The sequence below is a fragment of the Pelodiscus sinensis genome, chromosome 13, assembly GCF_049634645.1.
Source record: "Pelodiscus sinensis isolate JC-2024 chromosome 13, ASM4963464v1, whole genome shotgun sequence".
In the NCBI taxonomy this organism is placed as follows: Eukaryota; Metazoa; Chordata; order Testudines; family Trionychidae; genus Pelodiscus; species Pelodiscus sinensis.
Window position 1 is genome coordinate 15,975,208 of NC_134723.1, and position 25,652 is coordinate 16,000,859.

At 47.8% G+C, this 25,652-nt stretch overlaps 1 protein-coding gene across 4 annotated transcripts in view; it reads left to right on the forward strand.

The window, feature by feature from the left end:
* The first annotated feature begins 20,491 nt into the window (after positions 1-20,491).
* HDX (highly divergent homeobox) overlaps positions 20,492-25,652 on the forward strand; it is a 148,590-nt gene continuing 143,429 nt past the window's right edge. Inside the window, exon 1 of one of the 4 annotated variants that reach the window (XM_075940764.1) lies at positions 20,492-20,719. The gene's annotated coding sequence lies outside the window, so the exon portion shown is untranslated. The remainder of the gene's footprint in view (positions 20,720-25,652) is intronic. The other 3 variants (XM_006115323.4, XM_075940763.1, XM_006115321.4) reach the window with 3 other exon arrangements.

A 25,652-nucleotide genomic window follows, 5' to 3' on the forward strand; every position in this document is an offset into this window, starting at 1 on the left:
CCCCTCCCAGCCTCAGGCTCCTGGCCTGTCCAACACCTTCCCATGCCTGCTTGTCCCCAGGACGTGGGTAGTGAGGCTCCTCTGGGACATCCATGCTCCTGCAGGAAAGGCCCTGTTGTCTAAGCAACAGATGGCCTTGCTCGAAGCACATCATCATCATATCAACCAAGATCTTCAGTGTTGGCTTAGAAATTGGGGCCAGGCTTCTTGCACAGTGTCTCCTGGGATGACTTCCCTTATCACTTTTCTTCACAGCTAGGCCAGCTGTGAGCATGGCATGTCCACCACCTCTCACGCCATTTTCCCAACCCTGTGGAATCCACCAAAGAAAATGAAACATGGAAGACCAGCTGCAGGACGAGATGGCCTGCCTCTAGTTCCTCATCTGGGTGTTCAATGAGGAGTGCCAGGAGCAGGCTGCTGACCACAAGGTGTGCCAGAGTAACAGGGAGCAGCAGAAGGCCATGTGGGAGCAGTTGTCACATCAGCATGAGGCCATGTGCTCCTCCATAACATCTGTCATGGAACGCTTGGGCACGTGCATGGAGCAGGCCGCCAGCCACTTCCCCACCCCTGCTCCCCTGGCGTCTCCTCCTAGCCCCCACCCAGGAGCTGCAAACACATGGCAGTGTGACCTCTTGGGCAGCCAAAGCCTCCCAAGGTATCCGAGACAGGCCCCAGTTCCAGTTCCAGGCCCAGCCCTGAGCCTCTCCCTTCCTTCCTCCCCTATCCCCCATTCCAGGTTCTTTCCCCAGTCCCTCCCCTGTTCTAGATCCCCCAAATAAAAATAACAGAGTTGTGTTTTCAAAACAAAAAGGGTTTTTATTTGGTCTGTGAGGGAGGGGGAAAGGTGGGAAGGGAGGGGAGGGGTGGAGTAGGAAAGAAACACAGGGGCAATGCAGGGGCCCCTTGTGGAGAGGCCCAGGAGAGAGTCTCACAGGTGGCCTGGGCTGATACTCTTCCTCAAGGCCTCCTGGATGAGCACAGCCCCCTGATGTTCTCTCCTGATGGCACTGGCGTCCGGCTGCTCGTATGCCCTGGCCAGCCGATTAGCCGCTGCCCCCCACCCTGCCAGGAAAGTCTCTCCCTTGCTCTCACATACATTGTGGAACACACTGCAGGCCGCCACCACGTAGGAGATGTTTCATTTGCTGAGGTCCAGACAAGTGAGGAGACTCCCGATCCTCCCCTTTAAGCAGCCCAAAGCACACTTGACCACCACCTGTTGACCAAGGCATTGAAGTACTCCTTAGTGGGGTCCCGGCTGCCCATGTAGGGCTTCATTAGCCAGGGGAGAAAGGTAAGCTGCGCTGCCCAGGATGTGCATGGGCGTGATGGAGAGAGATCACTCTGGGCTGCAGAAAGAGAGAGAGATCACCCTGGCCTGCAGTGTGTGTGCGCGTGAGAGAGAGAGAGAGATGGTGGCCTGCAGTGTATATGTGAGAGAGCATAGTGGACTGCAGTGTGGCTGTGGGTGTGGATGTATGAACAAAATCATTTTACCAATCACTGTTTCCACTCACATATTTCATTAACCTCTTTTATGCACACTCATTGCACGACTGTTTTGAACTCCTTTGTATTTAAAAAAATTGCAGACCATATTTACAAAAACTCACACACACACCCTCAGAAATTCCTACATATGGGCCTGTGTTGAGTAAAAATATCTTGGAAGTCTATTATGAGTCCACTGTTAAATACATAATCAGAAAACAACTTTTCCACACCTCTCTGTGGACAAAATGTTCAAGGCAACCTCAAAAACTAAAGAAAGATTAGGTACTACTATTACTTCAAAATCCCATTTTATTTCCCATATGACCTTGGAGGTGCCTGAAGTCCAAGCTTTGGCAGATAAAGTTCTCAAGTACCTAAGTTTGTGGACCTGCATCCACCACACTCCAACCCTTTGTCCTGAGCCCCCCCACACTTAAATTTCACACAGGTATCCCCCCAGCTATAAGGCTACAAGGGGAGCAAGGTGTGATAGGACAGTACCTGTAAGAAATTTAAGTTACTTTCACCCTGCTTTTAAAACTGTTCATTTTAACAACCATTCATCCTCTTCACTCACTGCGGATCGTGCATGTTCAATTTTTATTTGATTGGTTGAGAAATCTTTCATGATGGTGTACTATTCTGTGACCCCTGACATTAAAAATGGTGAGGAGAAAGAGCAGAGATGATGAGTACTGAAATTTTCAAAAGGAGTGGACAGACTTCTACGCATCTGTAGATAGGTCTGGATCTCCACACTGCATCATTTGTAGTATGAGGCTGTCCTCAAGCAAAAAAAATGAATTTAGAACAGCATTTCATGACAAAACATGCAGCATTTGCCACAAAATACCCTGAGGGCAACACACGAAAAAAATCCTGCAAGGAGCTGCAGCAAAAAATGAACATTGGACAAAACAGCCTGCTGGCATGATCAAAAAAAGGTGGAAGCTTAAACTCTGCAAGTTTTGCGGGCTTATATGGCATCAAGAGGGGAAGCCTTTCACTGATGGGGATTATGTGAAGAGATATACACTAAAAATTGGTCATAAATTATTTGTTGAGTTTTACAACAAGGACAAAATATTACAGAAAATACAAGACATTATCAGCAAAAACAGGCCATGACAGAGCTGTGAAAATGGCCCATCAAACTGAAAAGAACAAATGCAAATGCTGAGTACAGCTACTTATTTCTTATTTTTCATTTGCTTTGGATGAGATAACCAACATATGTGATGTTAATCAGTTGTGTATTCTGGGATGATATATTTGTGGAAATGCTGTGCATGAAGAAACGACTGTGATATTACAAATGAAAAATCAAAAAAGGGGTGAAGATATGCTTAAACCTGTGATGGACTTTGTAAATGAGAAAAAAAATACCATTGATTAATCTTGGGTCTGGATGTACAGATGATATACTTAGCATGGTCAGCAAATACAGGGGATTCCTTACTCTTTTGTCAGAACAGCTGAACCGCCTGCTTTTGAACTTTCATTTCATTGTGCACCAGGAGGCACTTTTGTGCAATCCTGTGGACCTGAACTCAGAAATGTAATGGGATTGGTTATTTGCATTGTCAATTGGAATCTTGCCGGAGCCCTTAATCACCGTCAATTTCAGTCACTGCTTGAGGAAATAGATTTCGAATGCTCTGGTCTAATAATGCACAATGTTTGCTGGTTCTCATGGCATAGTTTTGTCTCATTTTGCTCCCTGCATTAAGGAAATTAAGTCATTTTTGGATATGAAGGGTATCAAACACCCGAGCTTTCAGACGGTGACTGCTTACTCAGATTTTACTATCTTGTTGACATTAATGGTCATTTGAATGAGTTGAACCTTAAACTACAAGGGCAAGGAAATACACTCCTGACCCTGCAGCAGGCAGTGTTTGGATTTGAGTCAAAATTGACTGTCCTCATCAAAGATATCGAGATGGGCAGACTGGCATGTTTTGAAAGATTATGAATGTTTCCTGATTATAGCAGAGAGAGAATCCAAATAACAGCCTTACTTTGCAGAAACTTGCTAGGTTTGTTTCTGAACTCCTGATGGCATTCAAGTCTTATTTTGTTGACTTTCACAAACTCAGTGCTCTGTTTAAGTTTATGATTTGTCCACATAATATGTTCATTGAAGAACTGGGTTTGACAGTCATTTCAGGTATCTCAGTTAGCAATTTGGAAATGGAAAAGGTAGATTTCAAGGAGCTGGATTCCTGGGTGGAAAAATTCGTCAAACTGAATTCTGATTTTGAATGCTTTGCTCGACAACATGCAGAACTGGCAAAACTGCACAAATGGACTTACAGAAGAAACCTGACTCTGAAAGATTGGAAAAAACTTCCTGTCACACACAACACCATGCAGAATGTCAGCTTGGCCTTACTTTCAATGTTTCGTTCCACTTATATATGTGAGCAGGCTTTCTCTCATTTGAATCACATCAAAGGTGCTTTGTGCTCAAGATTGACAAAAGACAGTCTGATTGCATGCATAAAGCTGAATTTGACCAGCTATAATGTAAACTTCAAAGAAATGTGCAAAACGAGGCAGCAGCAGAAATCTCATAAAATAGAGTATGCAAGTACAATGTTTAATTCATGCAACTGTTAATCATATAAATTATTAATAATATTACATTACATATTTTCAGTCATGTAAATGGGCATTCATACAGCTCTTTGTTGACCACTTGGTCTGAATTTTGATGTAGTTTGGCTCTTTGATTTGAAAAGGTTGCAGACACCTGTTCTAGGTGCTGAGTTAACTCTGGGACTCTTCTGCCTTAGGTGGTACGCTTTACTTCCAGCTTCCAAAAATAGCCTATATATTATGTAGCTCTAAAATTATTTTATGTACAAACCTCTCACAATAAGTGTGATAACCAACTAGCTCCTTGTTCTCAGCAGAGAACACGTGGTATTATCTCCTTCAGTGTAACATCAAGAAAATGGTCAGAAACTGAGTCACAATAAGGAATACAGTTAGTCACAAAGAACTTGTGTTTCCATGAAAGGCAGTACCAGGTGAGTAAATAGCATGAACAGTCATTTGGAGTAAGGCACTTAGCTCCTCTCAACAGCAACCCTGTAAATCTACTATATATTTGAGTTTGTCTGTGAGTCTGTCTCTCCATTCAAGAACTTCTAAATGGTAGGAGCTAGGACCACCAAATTCAGTATACAGCTTTCTCTTATTGTAACTTAAAGCAAGGGAGGAAAATGCTATGTATCTGAAATATGGATATTAGTGTATAGTCTTTTAAATGATTAACCAATAATACTGTGCTTATCAGTTAATCCAAACAACTACATGCACTCCCCACCTTGCTGCCTCTGTATCAGAGGCAGCAAGGCGTGGGTGGGAGCCAGTGCCCTTGAAGCACCAGATCCCGCAGAGCTGCAAGCTCCCCCTCCTCCACACTCATGCTGCTGCCTCTGTTGGCTTCCCACAGAGGCAGGGTGTGGGGGGGAGAGGTGGGACCTAGTGCTCAGGAGGAGCTGTCTTAAAAGCTGGCTCTCGACGAGCACCAGCTCTGTGGGAGCTGCCTGCCCCCCACTCCTGTGCTGCTTTCTCTGACTCAGAGGCAGCAGCAATGGGGAAGGTGGATGCCTAGGCTTGCTGCAGCCTGACGCTGCTCTGTGGAATTCCAGAGCAGCCTCTGTGCGCTGGGAGCTCGAGCCCCCCACAGACAGGACCGGCAGGGGGAAGCCGGTCTGCATTGGAAGCTGATTTTTAAACCAGCTCCCCTTGTGGACCAGCTCCATCTGCCACCCTGCACTGCTACCTCTCATAGGGTATGTCAACACTGCAAAGTTAATTCGAAATAACAGCTGTTATTTTGAATTAACTTCAATAGCATCTATACATGCAAACCGCTATTTCAAATTTAATTCGAAATAGCTGAACGCTTAATTCGAATTTGGTAAACCTCATTCTATGAGGAGTAATGCCAAATTCGAAATAGCTAATTCGAAATAAGGGCTGTGTAGACTCTTAATTCAAATTAGCTGGCCTCCAGCCCTTCCCACTCTGGCCCAAACCAGGAAAACTCCTCTCCTCCCACCCAGCCCCGGAGCCCTTAAAGGGGTAGACTCTGGCCAGATGGCATGTGCCAGAGCCAGACCTGCCAGCAGTCTCTGCCCCTGACCCAATGGCCCCATAATAAGCTAGGCAGCCAGTACCAGCCCCCTCCCCCCCAGCCTCCCAGTCCCCCAGCACCCAGGGACCAGTCAGGGGCCATAGACGGCATGCGCCCACCTGAACTGGTGTGGAGATCATGGACCTCATAGAGGTTTGTGGGGAGGCCTCCAATATTCATGATCTCCACACCAAGAGGAGAAACAGAAAGGCCACAGGCACACTCAGGAGCAGGCACGCCTGAAAATTAAAGACCTGTGTCAGGGGTTCACTAGGGCCACCAGGGGTGGTGCCGCAGCAGGGGATGACACCTGCTCCTACTTCCCCGACCACAACCACATCCTTGGGGGGCGAGACGGTCCATGGCACCTCGGGGGGCAGCGAGCCGGGACCAGAGGGCCCTGACCCAGGCATGGCAGAGAGGCCAGCACGGATGGTGCCATGCCAGCAAGCTGTCCTGGCACCGGAGTCAGCAGGGTTGTCAGGGGAGGCCACACCAGGTAAGTGCCATCACTGTCCCCTACCCGGGGAAGGGCGGGAAGGGAGACCAGGGACCGCACGCCTCCTACAGATCATGCAGCCATCTGTGCACATGCGGGCATGTGCCATGCTACCCTTGGGCAGGTGGCTCCAGCTTCATGCCACACAGGGGCTGTGGCCCGATAGCCACATGTGCGTGTCAAGAGACCTGACATGCTCCCGACCCAGCAGGATGCCATCCCTTCACACGCACCCTCTACATGGAGGCAGGGGACATCTCTACCCCTTGCACAAGGACTCTGACGTTCCCGCTCAGGAATAAGCCCTTTTGTGCAACTGTTCTTGCGCAAGAGGCCAGTGTAGACAGGCAACATGAATTGCTTGCACAAGAAAGCCCTATGGTTAAAATAGCCATTGGAGCTTTCTTGTGCAAGACAGCATCTACACTGGAAAGGATGCTTTTGTACAAAAGCACATGCCAGTGTAGACGCTTTCTTGCGCAACTACTTTAACACAAGAATTCTTGTGCTAAAGAGTTTTTGTGCAAGATCACACCAGTGTAGACGTAGCCCAGGGCTGCATTCCTCACGCTGGCTGGGGAGCACAGGAGGCAGACAGACCTGGACCTGCCCCAGCTGGGGGACATGCACCCCTTCCTAGCCTGTGCCTTCTGGAGCTGCAGTGGCCATGGACAAGTGCTTCTCACCTGGCCCCAAGCTGCTGGGGTAGTCCTCTCTCCGTGAGGCAGCCTGCAAACTAACCCCTTCCTCCCCAATTTCACTCCAGAAGAATAATTTACATGAAAAAATAAAAACATAATTAAGGACTCAAGCAATGTCAGGTAAATCTTCTAGTATTTACATATGCATTTTTGACCAAAGTAATAAGCTGAAGTTCAAAACAGAAATCATGAGAGCTTGTCCCAAAGCTTTTGTGATTTGTAGCTTCTACTCTCAATTCCCCTTCTCTTGTCTTCCTTCCCCACAGTCTATGCTTCTCAATTTGCTTTGTTACACTGTAAACATACCCTAGAGACTGTATATATTAAAAAACAATTAATTTTATTCTCCTTACCTTTCCCCTCTTTACACTTTTCTATTCCACTTATTTAATACAGACTTTTAAAGCTTCAGATCCATTATGATATTTTATACCTAGGCAAACTTCTACTACTGAGTAGAATTTTTTTGTGGCCACAAGTGTGCATATTACTTGTACAAATATATATTAAGTATATATATTTATTTCTGATTATTCAATACAAAGTATAGAAATAACAGCTGTGGACCTATTCTCAGGCCAGAATAGGAAAGGACTTTCGACATGTTTCAATCTGTATTTAAGGAACAGTATTTTATCAAAGAACATTGTATCTTCTTCTTGAAGGTGTAGTATGTAAGAGAGATTGTATCATTACAAAGTAAAAAGCCATTGTAATGTTTATACAATATGATACAATTTAAAAACCATTGTAGTTCCCCTGACCTCAGCTAATGAGGGGCTGACTATAGGAGCCTCTACCTGCTGAGCTAAAAGCCAGCTGGCTCCCAGCCCATGCTGTAGAGGTCTCTTGATCTTAACTGTTGCAGTGGTCTAGGTGCCACTTGCAGTACTCAGTAACCAAACTAGGTGTGTGGGTTACACCAGCTCCAAGCCTACCAGCCTAGAGCCAGCAATCACTGCCCCGACCCAGTGACCCCAAAACATGAGCCAGCAAGCCACTGGCAGCCAGCCCTTCACCACTCCCCAGGAGCAGTCTGCCAGCTCCCAGGAGCCTGCCAGAGCCCGGAGAAGGTGGGCGACTTCCTGGTCCACAGTGGAGATCATGGACCTTGTTCAGGTTTGGGGGGGGGGATGCCCCCAACATCCATAATCTCTGCACTAGACAGAGGAATGCAGCCGTCTATGGCAGGATAGATGCCAGTCTGGCCACCAAAGGCCACATGCGAACCCAGGAGCAGGTTTGCACGACAATCAAGTTGGTCCGGCGAGACCCCCCAGACTTGAGCCCTGAGCTTCCTCTCCCACTTCTTCCCCTTGATTCCCCCTTCCAGCTCCCTCCTCCCAGGAGTCTTTCCCCAGGCTTTCATAGCCCTGCTGCAGCCCGGGCATGCTCGGTAGGGCTGTGGGGGAGGGGCCTTTCCGAAAGATCCCTTATTCCTCTTAAAATAAGGAATAAGGGATCTTTCGGAAAAGGCTTTATTTTCCGAAAGATCTGCATCTAGACTGGCGCTTTTTTCTGACAAAGCTCCAAGCTGGAAAAAAGTGGCAGCCATTTTTATGCAAATGAAGCAGGGGGATTTAAATCACCGCTTCATTTGCAATTGCAATGTGTCTAATTTGCATCCCTTTTATGGAAAAGGGATACAGTCTAGACAAAGCCCTGTAGTATAACTAGTGTAGGAAGTCCTGTGCCCATTGAGTCTCAACAGGGACCTAGATCTCAAAGGGTGTCCTGAATCCCCCTAACTGGAGCCATGTCCACTGTGAGTGGGTGCGAGTTGACCAGAATGGGACTTAGACTAAACGGCATAGGCATGAGCAGCACATTTCATTAGGGTGTGCACCCAAAGAATTTTTTTAGAATGTACTCTTTGACTCCCATTAGCCACGCCTCTGGAGGTAACACTTTCAGGGCAATATGGACACATGACTCCTGCTCTTCTCACTGCCCTCAGCCTTCCTGAGAATTGTCCCCCTCCACCAGCCTTTCTCTCCCCTTGTGCCCACTCCTCCAGTAGCCCCACTCTGATCAGGTGAGCTACCCCTCCTCATCCCCTCTCCTAACACCTCCCTCTACACACCTGCCCTGCCTCTCTCCTCTGCTGCAGGTGTCTGCCCTTCTGCTTCACCACCCCCCTCGGGAATCCCCTGCACCCTCCCTTAGCCCTGCACCCTCCTAGTGCCTCCCCCGTCCCTCACTGCCTCTGCCCCCTTTGCCTTCTTTTTCTGAGGCCCACCCCCTCACCAGCCTCTGCCCCCTTGTGGCCTCACACGTGCCTTGCTCCATCCACACCTTCCTCATGCCCACCCCTTTTCCTCATTGTCTCCGCTTGGCCCCCTGGCATTTGTTTCTCTCCTACGCCCTGTCCCTTGGTGCCTTCCACTTTATTCTCCTGTCCTGCAGCCCTCTCCTCAGCACAAGCCCCTTCCTCTTTGACCCTTACCCCCTATGTTTCCCTCCTCTTCTGGTCTGTAACAGAGTTCTAGGGTCGCCCTGAGTATCACCCTTCTGGTGCTCCCCTACTGTCTTTCTTACGTTTCTCAGCCCCCTTTTGGGCCACAAACCCCCACCCCGTAGTCTATGGTTTCCAATGTTCTGGCAGTCCCCATCACTTGGTGCCTGCACCGGGTCCGACTCATAGGGTTGCCAGGTAGACCCTCCCCCCAAAAAACGGACACATTTGATCTTGGGTGGGGGGGAGGAGGAAGAGGGACTGGCTGGGGGGAATAGGGGATGGGAAGCAGCTCTGGAAGGGGCAGGGGCCAGCCGCGCTGCCCCCCAACCCCGACCCCAGCCCCCCTTCCTCTCCGAGGCCAGCTGTGCTGCCTCCAATGCCCCAGTGTTCTTAAGGAGGATGAAAGTCTCAAGGGAACAGAGCATTCAATGGGAGCAGAGGGAAATCATCCCGTAGTTGGGACCCTCCTCCCAGAGGATGTTGTGGTATCCTCTTGCACTGAGGATACCTCTGATGGTGAGGGAATGCCAGCTAGGAAGAGGCAGGTGTTAGTAGTGGGTGATTCGATCATTAGAAACATAGATAGTTGGGTTTGTGATGACCGGGAGAACCGTATGGTCACTTGCCTGCCTGGTGCGAAGGTTGCAGATCTCTCGAGGCATCTAGATAGACTTATGTGTAGTGCTGGGGAGGAGCCAGTGGTCGTGGTACATGTAGGTACCAATGATGTAGGGAAGGGTAGGAGAGATGTCCTGGAGGCCAAATTTAGGCTGCTAGGAAAGAGATTAAAATCCAGGACCTCTATGGTGGCGTTCTCAGAAATGCTTCCAGTTCCATGCGCAGGGCCAGATAGGCAGGCAGAGCTTCAGAGTCTCAATGCGTGGATGAGATGATGGTGTAGGGAAGAGGGGTTTAGATTTATTAGGAACTGGGGACACTTTTGGGAGAGGGGGAGCCTATACAGGAACGATGGGCTCCACCTAAACCAGGGTGGAACCAGACTGCTGGCACTAAACATTAATAAGGCCGTAGAGCAGTTTTTAAACTAAGAGATGGGGGAAAGCCGATTGGTGTGGAGATGCACGTAAATCGGAGAGAGACTTCTCATAGAGGAGAATCCGTTGATAGAGATTCTCTAAGCTGTAGTCGGAAAGAGAGGAGGGGAGAGGGCAAACCATTGGCCAGAGCAGACAAACAACTGCATACAAAGGAATCCAATGCATCAGGGAAGGGCAGACAAATAACCAGTGGCAAATTTTTAAAGTGCTTGTACACAAATGCTGGGAGTCTGACTAATAAGATGGGTGAACTAGAGTACCTCGTATTAAATGAGGAGATAGACATAATAGGCATCACTGAAACCTGGTGGAATGAGGAAAATCTGTGGGACACAATCATACTGGGATATAAAATATATAGTAAGGATAGAGCAGGCCGGGTGGGTGGCGGAGTGGCACTGTATGTGAAAGATAATGTAGAATCAAATGAAATAAAAATATTAAGTGAATCAACATGTTCCATAGAATCGCTATGGATAGAAATTCCATGCTCCAAAAATAAGAAATTAGCAGTAGGGATATATTACCGACCACCTGACCGGGACAGCGATACTGACATAGAAATGCTGAGGGAGATTACAGAGGCTACCAAAATAGATAACTCTATAATAATGGGGGATTTTAATTACCCCCATATTGACTGGATACATGTCACCTCAGGAAGAGAAGCGGAGATAAAATTTCTCAATGGCTTAAATGACTGCTTCTTGGAGCAGCTAGTGCAGGAACCCACAAGGGGAGAGGCAATTCTCGATTTAGTCCTGAGTGGAGTGCAGGATCAGGTCCAGGATATAACCGTTACAGGACCGCTTGGGAATAGTGACCATAATATAATAACATTCAACATTCCTGTGGTGGGAAGAACACCTCAGCAGTCCAGCACCCTGGCATTTAATTTCAAAAAGGGGAATTACACAAAAATGAGGCAGTTAGTTAAACAGAAATTAAAAGGCACAGTGACTAGAGCCAAATCCCTGAAAGCTGCATGGAAACTTTTTAAAGACACCATAATAGAGGCCCAACTTAAATGTATACCCCAAATTAAAAAACATAGCAAGAGACCTAAAAAAGAGTCACCATGGCTTAACCACCATGTAAAAGAAGCAGTGAGGGACAAAAAGGTATCTTTTAAGAAGTGGAAGTCCAATCCTAGTGAGATAAATAGAAAGGAACATAAACACTGTCAAATCAAGTGTAAAAATGTAATAAGAAAAGAAAAAAAAGATTTTGAGGAACAGCTAGCCAAAAACTCAAAAAGAAATAACAAAATGTTTTTTAAGTGCATTAGAAGCAGGAAGCCTGCTAAAAAACCTGTGGGTCCCCTAGATGATCGAGCTATAAAAGGAGCAATCAAGGACGATAAAGCCATTGTGGAGAAACTAAATGATTTCTTTGCTTCAGTCTTCACGGCTGAGGACGTTGGGGAGATTCCTGAATCTGCACCGTACTTTGTGGGTGATGAATCTGAGGAACTGTCCCGGATTGAAGTGTCATTAGAGGAGGTTTTGGAACAAATAGAAAAACTCAATGTTAACAAATCTCCGGGACCGGATGGCATTCATCCAAGGGTTCTAAAAGAACTTAAATGGGAAACTGCTGAGCTATTATCTGTGGTTTGTAACCTATCCTTTAAATCGGCTTTGATACCTAATGACTGGAAGGTAGCCAACGTGACACCAATATTTAAAAAGGGCTCTAGAGGCGATCCTGGCAATTACAGACCGGTAAGTCTAACTTCAGTACCGGGCAATTAGTCGAAACAATAGTAAAGAATAAAATTGTGAAGCATGTAGAAGAACATAATTTGTTGGACAAAAGTCAACATGGTTTCTGTAAAGGGAAATCCTGTCTTACTAATCTATTAGAGTTCTTTGAAGGGGTTAACAAACATGTGGACAAGGGGGATCCAGTAGATATATAGTATACTTGGATTTTTAGAAAGCCTTTGACAAGGTCCCTCACCAAAGGCTCTTGTGTAAATTACATGGCCATGGGATAAGAGGGAAGATCCTTTCTTGGATTGAGAACTGGTTAAAAGACAGGAAACAAAGGGTAGGAATAAATGGTAAATTTTCAGATTGGAGAGGGGTAACTAGTGGTGTACCCCAAGGGTCAGTCCTGGGACCAATCCTTTTCAACTTATTCATAAATGATCTGGAGAAAGGGGTAAGCAGTGAGGTAGTAAAGTTTGCAGATGATACCAAACTGTTTAGGATAGTCAAGACAGAAGCAGACTGTGAGGGACTCCAAGAAGATCTCACCAAACTGAGTGATTAGGCAACAAAATGGCAAATGAAATTTAATGTGGATAAGTGTAAAGTAATGCACATCGGGAAAAATAACCCCAACTATACGTACAGTATGATGGGGGCTAATTTGGCTACGACAAATCAGGAAAGAGATCTTGGAGTTATCGTGGACAGTTCTCTGAAAACTTCCACAGAGAGTGCAGCGGCAGTCAAAATGGCAAATAGGATGCTAGGAATTATTAGGAAAGGGATAGAAAATAAGACCCAGAACATCTTACTGCCCCTGTATAAAACTATGGTACACCCACATCTTGAATACTGTGTACAGATGTGGTCTCCTCACCTCAAAAAAGATATTTTGGCCTTGGAAAGGGTTCAGAAAAGGGCAACTAAAATGATTAGGGGTTTGGAACGGGTCCCATATGAGGAGAGGCTAAAGAGACTGGGACTTTTCAGTTTAGAAAAGAGGAGACTGAGGGGGGATATGATAGAGGTCTATAAAATCATGAGTGGTGTGGAGAGGGCTGATAAAGAAAAGTTATTTATTAGTTCCCATAATAGAAGAACTAGAGGACACCAAATGAAATTAATGGGTAGCAGGTTTAAAACTAATACAAGGAAGTTTTTCTTCACACAGCGTGTTGTCAACCTATGGAACTCCTTGCCAGAGGAGGCTGTGAAGGCTAGGACTATAATAGAGTTTAAAGAGAAGCTGGATAAATTCATGGAGGCTAGGTCCATAAAAGGCTATTAGCCAGGGGATAAAATGGTGTCCTTGGCCTCTGTTTGTCAGAGGCTGGAGAGGGATGGCAGGAGACAAATCGCTTGATCATTGTCTTTGGTCTACCCTCTCTGGGGCACCTGGTGCTGGCCACTGTCGGTAGACAGGATACTGGGCTAGATGGACCTTTGGTCTGATCCAGAACAGCCGTTCTTATGTTATGTTCAACCCCACCTCCTCCTCCCTCCCCGGGGCCAGCCGCACTGCCCCATACCCTGTCCCCCCCACCTCCCTGAGGCCAACCGCTCTTCCCCCGCCTCCCTCCCTCCCCAGGGCGAGCCGTGCTGCCCCCATCCACAGCCCCCATCTTCCCTCCCCGATGCCAGCTGCGCTGCCCCCAACCCTGACCTCTCCCTCCTTTCCTCCTCGAGGCCAGCTGTGCTGCCCCTGACCCTGGCCCCCCTGGGCCAGCCGCACTGCCCCCGATCCCCCTCCCCCAGGCCAGCCGCACTGCACCCAAACCCCTGCCCAGGGCACGCCCCCCGCCTTCCCGCCTGGGGTTTAAACTCACCTCAGTTGATGGGGTGGTCGGGTTACGTTGCTGCATCCCTGCCGCCTCTTTCCGTGAGGTCCTAAGACCCGCTGGTTTTGCCCGCGCATGTGCGGCAAACCTGGAGCGGCGTCCATTCCCCAGAGCGCCAAAGCAGCGCTCCTTCACTCATGTCCTCTTTGAAACATTAGGGTGTGCTTGGGCACACCCGGCACACCCCGTGTGCACACCTATGCTAAACGGGCATAAGCATTTCCTGTTACTCTCATATGCATTGCTTTGCCTATGCTGTAGTAGATTTGTATTATTTTGTAGTAGCTGTGTAACCATCTGGCAGTATTAAGCCTGTAATAGTAGTGACGTAGTGAGATTAATAAAAGCAACTCTCTATCCCTAATCGACTCTATCTTGAATCGAATCCACAACCCTGTTGGGCCCTGCCCCTCTGACTTGACATACTGTATTTTTTTGCATCTGGGTTTAACAGGTTTAAAATGATCTTGTGTAAAGTTTTCCAAAATATTAAAACACAGAACAATCTTACGGCAACTGAAAGACCTTCCAACAATTCACAACAAAGCAAAATCTACAAATTTCTTTCTCCTGTGGGAGAAAAGTTATCTACTGGATAATTGTTCCATCTGCTTACACAAGAATATATGCAATAAGGATGTCAACATGTAGTCGGCTATAAGCTTAACCAATAAACCTAGGCTTATTGATTATGTCAGTGTTTCTCAACCAGTGGTACGAGTACCCTCAGGGGTACTCAAGAGAAGTCTGGGGGCTACATCACCACAACTGAAATTTGGAGAAAACTGCATTTTATGTTTTAAGTTTTACAGTGCTTTAATATTTGTGTACTTTTTCATCTGCCCGGCTACAATTAAGTTGTTTAAACAAGTGTGTTGCAATGGTAGGAAAAAAAAATGCTGTGTCTGAAAACTGTAGGCACTGGGGGTACATAAGATTTTTTTTTAAAAAGGGCACTTTATAAAAAGAGGTTGAGAAACATTGGACTCGGTTAATCTTGTTGACTACATGCATTTCTCCCCCGGCTTGCTGCCTCTTTATCAGAGGTAGCAAGTGGGGGAGGGGAGTAGGAGCCAGTGCCAGTGAGTCTAGACAAGGTTCTTTTGGAAAAAAAACTCTTTTATGAAAGAACCCTGAAAACCTCACTTTTCAGGAATAAGCGTTGTTTCGAAAAAGAACTGCATCTAGACTGCTTAAAAAAAAAGCTTTTTTGAAAAAGCGGTCAGATATGATTATGCAAATGAAGCGCAAAATTTATAAATGTGTGCTTCATTTGCATTTTCGATTTCCCTCATTTGCATTCCTCCTTTGAAAGAGGAACGTAGTCTAGACGCACCCTAAGATGCCACTGGACTATTCATTATTTTCTAGAAACGTACATTAAAATTGCAAGATCTTATACTGGTTTAAGGGACTCAATCGCAAATTAAAAAACTCTACATTTCTTATAAAATAATTCTGTATGGGTTGACCCCTTTTTAAATTTTGCTAGATGTTTAGCAGCTATGTAATAGTTGTTCATTTCAGACCCCACAGAAAAAGCAGCATGAGCTCAGGCCTACAGCCCTTGGTAGCAAAACTTTAATTAATTAAATGAATTTTGCCTGTGTAACACATACAGAATTGAACTCACTTTCAGATTCAGCTTTTCCCTTTTTGTATATATTTTAAATATTCTTAAAATGTATTTTAAGATTGTTTAATAGATAATTACAGCTTGCACAAAACTGGAATATTTTTCTCTCATACATCATATCTGAGTACTTAAAACTTTCATTCACTAAAAAGGAATTCTGAATGTGTATGATCTGCCTTTGTATAGTGTATTTAAAATTTGTAATAATGTGCAAAGTGTTAACCCTGAACAGTGACATCTACATTTATATAAATCAAAACGGCGTTTGTGAACTGACACACAATTCAAGATGGAAACCTGGGAGGCTCTTGCTGCCAAAATCACTATCTGCACTCGGCACATGGCTGTGCATGCTGCGCCATGATGCTGCACACAGCACGAAAGTCTGCACCCGGTTCTAGTCTTGCACACAACACCACGCCCTGCTTTGCACTGAGAACCATTGGAATTTTCCCGTCTTGAACTCTATAAAATCTAGAATCCTGAGAAGATCAGGTTGGCAGTTTTCTCACACCACCTTGGAGAAGAAGGAGTCGTGTCACAGAGGAGACCCAGTCTAACCTACCTGATTCTACTCCTGCCGCCCTCAGGGTGCTTCAGTCCACACTGTGGCGATAGCCCAGCATCATGAGCCTTAGCTACCTGATACCCGACCCTACATCATCAGGACCGAATGGAGCCTCCGGCATCAGCTGTGGAAAAGGCCCTCACGGTGTTTAGAATTGCTCTTCGGTTATCTTTCACAAACTGCATGTCTGTCCACTGTGCAAGCAGAGGCTAACATCACATCGAGCGTCTCCCTACTTAATGAAGGACGCCTCAGTGCTCCTCCCCTGACAGCTACCTTAGCTAAAAAAAAGGGTTGAAGGTCCTGAACATCAGCAGCCTTTGATGGTCAAGTATAACATTCTGTTGCTAGTTATATCGTTCCTATCCTTTTTATTTTCAGAGGGTGAGGGGCTGGGTTATTGATTCAGCGTTGTGTTATTGTTATTGGATCAATGCCCACAAAACAGATATCAGACAGGATCACAAAGAAAAAACAGTTTCTTGCCATTTCAACCAAAAAGGACATTGTCTCAACGACTTGATTACCTGCATCCTGCTTTAAAGACCTTTTAAAACTTCACTTAGAAGAGAATCCTCTGAACTGTCATTCATGCTTAAATTCAACACTTTACATTCAAATTTGAAGACACTAATTATCTTACCCATTACAAAGATAGCTTCCCCAATTATCACCTCTAATATCATTAGCTCACAGACATTTACTTCCCCCCCTTCCTCCCCTCCATCCTCCTTCTGTTCTGAAATTTGATTTGTCCTTTTCCTATGTGTTCATTTTTTTTATTTGTATCCTTTGGTATATATGGTTGTGACAATTTTCTTCCACTATTTGATCTGAGGAAGTGGGTCTGGCCCACGAAAGCTCATCACCTATTAAACCATCTTGTTAGTCTTTAAAGTGATACACAGTCCTGTGTTATTGTTACTTATTTGTTGTATATCAATATACCTTTTTGACATTTTAAAATCTGACACGTGTCCTCGGTTATTTTACGGGACTGAGGGAGAATCCGCCGGTGACAGATATGGTGGCTTCCAGGCCAGACCTCCTTCTGGGGAGGAGGCACTTTAATGGGGCACTTTAACATCAGATCAGAGCAGGCCCCATTAAAATTTCACTTATCAGTGCACCTTTGCTGGTAACAAAAGCTTGCATCTTACAATATTGAAGCACTTTACTGAATCCTTATTCCAACTGCCCTTCATATAAGATGTGCTTTCTTTGGCCCCATTACTGCAAAATGTTATGCCAAAGTACTCCAATTAAAGTTAATAGTACTACTCATGCGCATAAAGTGAAGTCCCCACATAAATCTTTTTAGGATAAGAGTCTCTGAATGTTAGGCGTGGAGGTAGGGAGCCTGTACGTGTCTGAATTTACACAAGCCCCTAATTCTGATTGGTGCCACTTTGATATAAACAGCAAATAACAATTTTCATGACATTCAGTGATTCCAAAGATATTTCCTTAGCACCAATCTCGCCAACAGAAGAGCTGGTATGATGTCTCATGCCTGCACATGGCCTTACTGGCTGTAGTGTGTTCCTTTCATTTCAATGGAACTTAGAGGAAGATGAGTGCCTTAAGGTATGTCTACACTACCCACCCTAGTTCGAACTAGGGTGGCAGTGTAGACATACCCATGGGCTATGTCTACACTCCTGGCTTCTTGTGCAAGTAATATACAAATGAGGCTAAGCGTGGAATATCGCCGAGCCCCATTTGCATACCTAATGAGCCACCATTTTTTTCAGAAGAGGCTCTTGCGCAAGAAGGAGCGTCTACACTGCCCCTTCTTGTGCAAGAAAAACCCTCTTGCGCAATGCTGTTCTTCTTGAAAAGTAATAGGTGTAACGGCAATATTACTTGTGCAAGAAGCCGCGAGTGTAGACATAGCCTTAGTGTCCTCAATGCTCAGGACTTCCCTTCTAAGCAATGAATAGCTGACGCTAGTGCGCCAGCCCCATGGGTGGGAGTGGAAGGGGGTACACAAAATCTACTAGGCCTTCCCCACAGGCTCTGGTGTGCAAGGGGGAATGTGAGGAGTGTCTTTCTCCTTCTCAGTCAGGAATCACAGCAATGACTGAGTGGGATGTTTTGTTTCTCACTTGTCTGTGACCCCCAACTGATTTTTCTGTGAGTCAGCAAGCCCCCACCCCTGGTTTACATAAATACAGCCACTTCAGGGATGGTGAAACAACACTTTCAACAACAGTTGGAACCAGGAAAACCAGGGTGGCTGAAAACAAAGAAACACCAAAGTTGTAAGAGAAGCCCCACAAGTCCTTTGATGCCCATATAAAGCAGATACGCCATTGATGTTGAGTCTCAACTGAAAAATACAAATTATTCCAGACTTGTCTCTCACAAGCAGAGAAAGGGGTCAAATACCCCTACTGCATGGGTGGGCAATAAAATGGCAGCAGTTCCCCCAGGGTTAGCCCTGGTGGGCCACTGTCACTATATTACCTGTGCCTCTGCAGGTACGGATGATTGCAGCTCTCATTGGCCTTGGACCACCATTCCCGGCCAATGGGAGTAGCGGAAAGTGGCACACACTGGGACACTGCTTCTCTCTAGGGATGTTAGCTATTGATTGATTGGCTAGTGGACTAACTGCATGAATTCTGCAGTTTGTTGACTATAGTCCCCAGGGGCGGGGCCGACAGCAAAGGCAATCCAGCCCCACTACTGGGGATCCCGCCAAGCAGGGTGCCAGACGGGAGATAGTCCGCGAGGGGATCCGGTTTAAAAATCAGCTCCCCTCGCAGACTGCTGCCCCAGGCTGCTGACTCTGATACCCAGAACAGCCTCTGTCCACACAGGGCCGGCCCGAACCCTTTTGGTGCCCTGGGCCCGGGCGCATGGCGCTGTCCCCGGGCGCATGCATAGGCCTGCCCATGGGGTGGGGGCCCGCCCTCCCAGGGCGCGCGGGCCCATACCCCGGGGTGCATGGTGCATGCGCGCGCTGACCAAGGCCGCTGACGCTCAGCCCCCGGGGCACTCGGCACATGTGCAGGCCGGTCACGGACCAGCCAGCACTGCTGGCACACACACGCCAGGCCGTGAAGGGCCCTGCAGCTGTGGGGGGAAGGGCGCAGCTGGCGAGCACCACGGGGCCAGCGCTGTGGGAGCTGGGCGCACGGCTCCTAATGGCAGCTGTAAGGCCCTTACAGCTGCCAGCAGGCATCCCTCATCGGTTGGCACCCTGGGCAGCTGCCTGGCTCGCCCTGTGTCCGCAGCTGGCACTGCTGTGACAAGAGTTTGCTTTGCTGCAGCTTCCACTGCTCCCCCCACGCTGGGTGGGCTGGGGGGCAGTGCAGCACTGTGTCACTGATGCTAGGGGGAACCGGCTTTGAAGTTGGCTCCCCCGCCCTCCCTGCTGAGGCAGCAACTGGGGGTGGGGAGAATGGGAGTAGTTGACTAGATTGATAAGCCTAGGCTTATTGGTTAATCAACTAGTCAACTACTCCTTCACATTCCTACTTCCAACTGCTCCCATTGGCTGAAAATGGTGATCCGCAGCCACTAAGAACTACAATCGCCTGTATCTGCAATGATGGAGGCAAATATAATGGTGGTGGCGGACCAGGGGCTAACTCTGGGGAACCATGTGGGTTTTGCCCACCCTTGGCCTGTGGAAGATAAGGTGACAGGGAAAGCCAAGTATTTCAGATCCCTGCTCCCCACCTATTATGGGGAACTCGCAGCCCCGAAGAGCCTGCATGCCATAGCTGCCCTGAGCACAGGCTGAGGAGGGCTAACAAGGGAGACACCACTGGCACTGCCAGGCTCCTGTTCCAAGCCCCCAGGGCTAACGACTCTGCTTAGGCGGCAGGTCCCGTGCACCCCCGGAGGCCCGGCCCCGCTCATGGGCAGGGATTTCCCTACACCCCTCCCCATGGGGCTCTACACCCCCATGAATTGCCCCAGCACCCCCCAGTTCTGTGAACTATGGTGCCATAGCCCAGCTTCGCCCTCACGGCCTCCCCCTCATTGGCCCTGCACCCCCCCCCCATTTCAATTCCTGGGGAGGCTCCTGCCAGGGGTGAGGCTTAGCCCCTGCCCGCCCGGCGGAGCGGCTCCCGGCCTGGGAAGGAGCGAAGGCGCCGCGGACGCAGGCAGGCACTGCCCGCCCTCCCACCCGCAGGTGCGCAGCTAGGCCGCGGGGCTGGTGCGGGGCACAGAGCGGCCCCCGTGCGCTGGGGAGGAGGCAGACTGCTCCATGCCTCCCTTCCACGCCCCGCCTCTTCCCGGCCTCGCGCTCCCATCCCGAGTCGGGTGGAGCTGTTCCCTGAAGGCGGTGCTCCCCCTCCCCTCCGCGCAGCTGTTCCCTGTACATTCTCCCCTCCCTCCTCAGGCGGGCTGTTCCCTGTACCAAACACTCCCCCTGGGCCGGAGGGGCGGGGGCAAGGACTGTCCCGGCCGGCGCTGATCTTAGGCTCCCATTGGCCGCTGTCTGTGCTGACGTCACGATCATGATGAGAATTAATGATCGGAGGCGCTGATTTCATTGTGTGACGCCGGGACCGACCCAGCTGAAACCGGCTGAATCCGGAGCCCCCCGGACCAACTCCGCCCGCCCCACAGAGCACGGTAAGTCCGGCGCTGTGCGCGGGGGGCGGGGTATGTATGTGAGTCACGAAAGAGGGAGCGAGAACAAACGCCGAGGCGCTCAGGCACGGCAGCCCGGCCTGGCTAGGGAAGATGCCCCTTGGCTGGGGGCCTACATGTGGGGGAGGGCGGCCGCTTGGGCTGGTGCTCGCCTAGCAAACTCAGGCACGCATGCGCCCTACGATTCGGCTGTTCTGCTGCGGCAGACGTTGGCTGGACCCGTCTGCCGTTGAGAAGGAAGTACGCATGCGCACGACCTATGCGTGCTCGTATGGGCTAATAGTTGGCGCATGCTCCGAGGCTGTGGGACAGGTTGCGCTCGGCTGTACTGACTGCGCATGCGTATTTTCAGTCCGTTTGAGTGATTTCTGACTTCTCCCAGTCGTAGAGCGTGGCGTTGATTGATGCTCCGGGCACGCGCACGTTACTTTGTGCCCTGGCTGGGCCATGGGCGCTTGCACAACGCGGGTGGCCAAACTATTGGAAAATTTTGCGCGTGCGCAGTGAGGCCTGGGCTACTCGTGAGAGCTGTTGGGCTCTGTTTTCTAGCTGCAGTCGCCTAGTGTCGGAGCAGCGCACGTGGGCAGGGGTTGGGAGCGTCTATTCTGGATCCCCTTTCCTGGCTCTGCTGTATAAACAGTCACTGCTGGTAGCACGTGGGAACCTAGGCAGTGGGTGAAACTGTGTACAAGGTCCGTGGGGCCATTCAGTGGGAGTAATGGGGGTGGGGCTCGAAGCTCGTTCTTGTTTCCAGGGCGAGGACGGGGGTTGAGGAGGGCGCAGTGTGCTCACTTGCGGGGTAAGAGAGAAGGCAGGAAGTTGGGCAGATAACAATGCTGTGACATTTTAGCCCTTGCGTGTCTGCTGTTGAAGAGATATGGTGGGTGACATGCAAGTCTCCTGGCCTGTGACTTGGGGTGGTGCTCCGTGCCTGTGGTGGCTTAGGAGCCTCACTATGTCATGGATAGAACACAAATAGCAATAAAGATAATTGCTTTATGCTGCCTTTCAGAAGCCAAAGACATATCGTGTTTAATGAGGCTCTTGATGGTGTAATGTGTTAAGAATATGCACAATCTACTTGTGCTGGTAAAATTCTCTGTAAATGAGCTGACCAATTCTGAGTACTGCATTTGATTCAGTAGGTGTACCCATGTGAAAAGTTATAGATCTACTCTGATTGTTGCAAGATGAAGGCCTAAATAAATACGTTTTGTCAGGAAAGGTTTACTTAAAAATATTTTGACTTACCTATTTTTAACAACACTTTGTTGCAGAAGCTAAATGTCAATCAATATTCTTTAGTGCTTCCAATGAAGATCCTGTTTTGTGGTTTTTAGCAGTTAGTTGCTGATGGAACACCCTCAGAGTCTTAAAATATTTACAGCTCTAGATTTCCATATGTTCCTTTCTATTATTTGCAAGAATTGCTAATTCTGCTGGTTCTTAGTTTATTGTATCAATTGCCCCTTTTCTTTTCACACAAATACCACTGTCTTGTGTAGTAAGTAAAGTAAGAATGGCCATATTAGATCAGACCAATGGCCCATCTTGCTCAATATCCTGACTTCGAACATGGGCCATTACAGGGTGTTGCAGAAGGAATGAACTGGAACAGGCCATTATCAAGTGACTCATCCCTTGTCACATACAGGCCCGTACGTGTGTGTGCAAGGTGCGAATGCATGCCCCCCCCATGATCACCCAATTAAGTCTGAGGGGCATTCTGCAGCTTGAGCTCAGTCTCCTTCTTCCCCCCCAAAGCAGAGAGCCTGTGCTGGCACTCCAGCCTTCCCCCCCCTCCTCTGCCCTTCCCCCCCAGGTTGAATTGCTAGTGTCAGCTTTCCACTGGGGATGGGAAGAGGTGGAGAGAAAGCCTTGCTGTGTGATTCAGCTCATGGGGAAGAAACCCTCTCCCTCCCCCAGCTGGGGGGAACAGTAGTACACCTATGTGCTGCCTGGAGGCTTTTCCTATTGCTCCCATTGGCCGGAATCCGACCAATGGGAGCAGCAGGAGGCCATGTCTGGGACTGGTGTGGCATGTGAAGGCAAGTAAGTGGCCTCCACCCCCCTCATGCCAAGACTCCCACACCTGCAGCCCACTCATATGCCCCCACCTCCTGCTGAGACCCATCCCCAGCCTACTCCTGCACCCTGGCTGGATATCCCACCCCAACCTACTCCTGCACTCTCCCCTGCTCCTGGCCAGACACCCTATCCCCAGCCTACTCCTGCACCCCACCACTCCCTGTCGCTCCTGCACCCTCTCTCCTGGCCATACACTGCACCTTCCCTTGCTCTTGTCTCCTGCCCTTACCCAGACACCTTACTCCCAGCCTGCTCTGGCACCCTATCTCCCATCCAAACTTTGCACCCTCATCTATTCCTGCACCCCATCTCCTGCCAAAACCTTGTACCTTCAACACCACCTACACCCAACCTTCTGCCCAGATCCTGCATCCCCATTCCTGTGGTAGAGATGTAATAGTATAATTGATTAACCAATAAGAAAAAGCCTATTGGTTAATGCTATAGACTACATGCATTTCTCCCCCCCCCCCCCCCCCGCCCCCCAAGTATATTTTTCAGCACCTGGCTAGCAGCTCAGCTCAGTCCCTGTTTGCGCTGGGTCAAGGACCTACCCCCCCATTGTGGCTCTGCATTTAAAGTGTGTTAGGAGCCAGGCAGCCCAGCTGACACTGGATCCGGAAGCTCAACCTCCCCCCATTTCACCCCGGTCAGAGGTTACTGTCACCCCACGCTGCTGTCTCTGTATCAGAAGCAACAGCGTGGAGTGACAGGCAGCCGATCCGTGAGGGGCACTGTTTTTTAAACTGACTCTCCTCGCAGACAAGCTCTCACCTGGCATCCCACGCTGCTGCCTCTGATACAGAGGCAGCATCCTGGAGTGGCAGGAGCCTCCTCTGGAGTGGGGCCAGAGCAAACTGGCTGCTGGCCTCACCCCCGGGCCTGTAGCATAGTCGAGTAATCAGTAAGAATTCATGAGGTTAATCAACTATTCAATTGGATGATATTTAACATCCCTACTTGCTGGCAACCTAGTCCTGCACCTTGAACCTTCCATATTTGTCCTAACCCGGGGGGCGGTCCACAAAATCCACTAACCCTGGAACCCCAGAAGAGTAAATCTGTGGTTGGTTCTGCTTTGGACAGGAGCTAGGGATGTTAGCGACTAGTGGACTACCCGATAAGCTTATGCTTACTACTAGCCTCCTGCGTCCCTCCTTGCTACCTCTATCAGGGTATGTCTACACTACAGAGGGTTTTTTTTGGGGGGGGGGAAACAGCCGTTTTTCCAAAAAAACTTCACTTGCGTTCACACTGCAATCACGTTCTTCTGAAAGAAAATCGAAGGAACAAAGAGGTTTTTCCAACATTGATAATCCTCATTCCGAAAAAGGCTTCTTCCCCATAGAAGGAGCTCTCTTGGAAAAAAATGTGTATGGATAGGGAAGAAGGTGCTCTTTCAAAAGAGGAGGAAAGAGGAAAAAGCACAGGTGCCCTGGTGGCCACTTGGTCCATAGAAATCACAGCTTATATGCGAGATAGCGTCCACAGTGAACGGATGCTGTCTTTCAAAAAAGCAGATCGCTTTTTCAATGCACTTTTGCAGTGTGGCTGCTCTCTTTTGGAAGAAGTTTTTCCAGAAGATCTCTTCTGGAAAAGCTTCTTCCGAAAGAAGCCTGCAGTCTAGACGTAGCTTGAGAAGCAGCAAGGTGGGGGGAACTGGGATAGAGGAGGCTGCTGCTCAGGATAGTTAAGACCAAAGTAGACTGTGAAGACTTCAAAAAAATCTCACCAAACAAAGTGATTGGGAAACAAAATGGCAAATAAAATTTTATGTTGATAAATGTAAAGTAATGCACATTGGGAAAAAATATTCCCAACTAACGTACAATATGATGGTGAATAATTTAGCTATAATTACTCGAGAGAGATCATGGAGTCCTTGTGGATAACTTTCTGAAAACATCCACTCAGTGTGCAGTGGTAGTCAAAAAAGCAAGCAGAATGTTAGGAATCATTAAAAAAGGGATAGAGAATAAGACAGAGACTAACTTATTGCCTCTATATAAAACCATGGTACACAGACATCTTGAATACTGCATGCAGTTGTGGTCGCCTCATCTTAAAAAAAAAAAAGGTATGTAAGCATTGGAAATGGTTCAAAAAAGGGCAACAAAAATTATTAGGGATTTGGAACAGGTTTCATATGAAGAGACATAAAAAAGATTAGGACTTTTCAGCTTAGAAAAGAGGAGACTAAGGGGGGCATATGATAAAGGTCTATAAAATCATGACTGATGTGGAAAAAGTGAATAAGGAAAAGTTATTATTCCTACAACATAAGAACTAGGGGTCTCCAAATGAAATTAATGGGAAGCAGGTTTTAAACCAAATATATATATTTACACAGTGTACAGTCAACCTGTGGAACTCCTTGCTAGAGAATGTTGTGAAGACCAGGACTTCTAAAAGAACTAGATAAATTCAAGAAGGCTAGGTCCATCAATGGTTATTAGCCAGGATGGATAGGAATGGTGTCCCTAGTCTCTGTTTGTCAAAGACTGAAAATGGATGACAGGAGAGGGATCACATGATGTTTACCTGTTCTGTTCACTCCCTCAGGGGTATCTGTTATTGGCCACATTTGGAAGACTAGGTGGACCTTTGGTCTGACCCAATATGGCCATACTTATGTTCTTACGTAAATTAAAGCGGTCTTTTGCCCGTATGCATATTTCTCCTGGCTTATTTGTGGACTTCTCAAATAAGAAGGTTAGAGCCTAAATAATAGTGTCTCAGACTTTTATGTACTTGTAGCAATTATCCAGCCATACAAACTGATTTATGCTTCTCAAAAGGAAATAAGTGAAATATAATATTGGGTAAA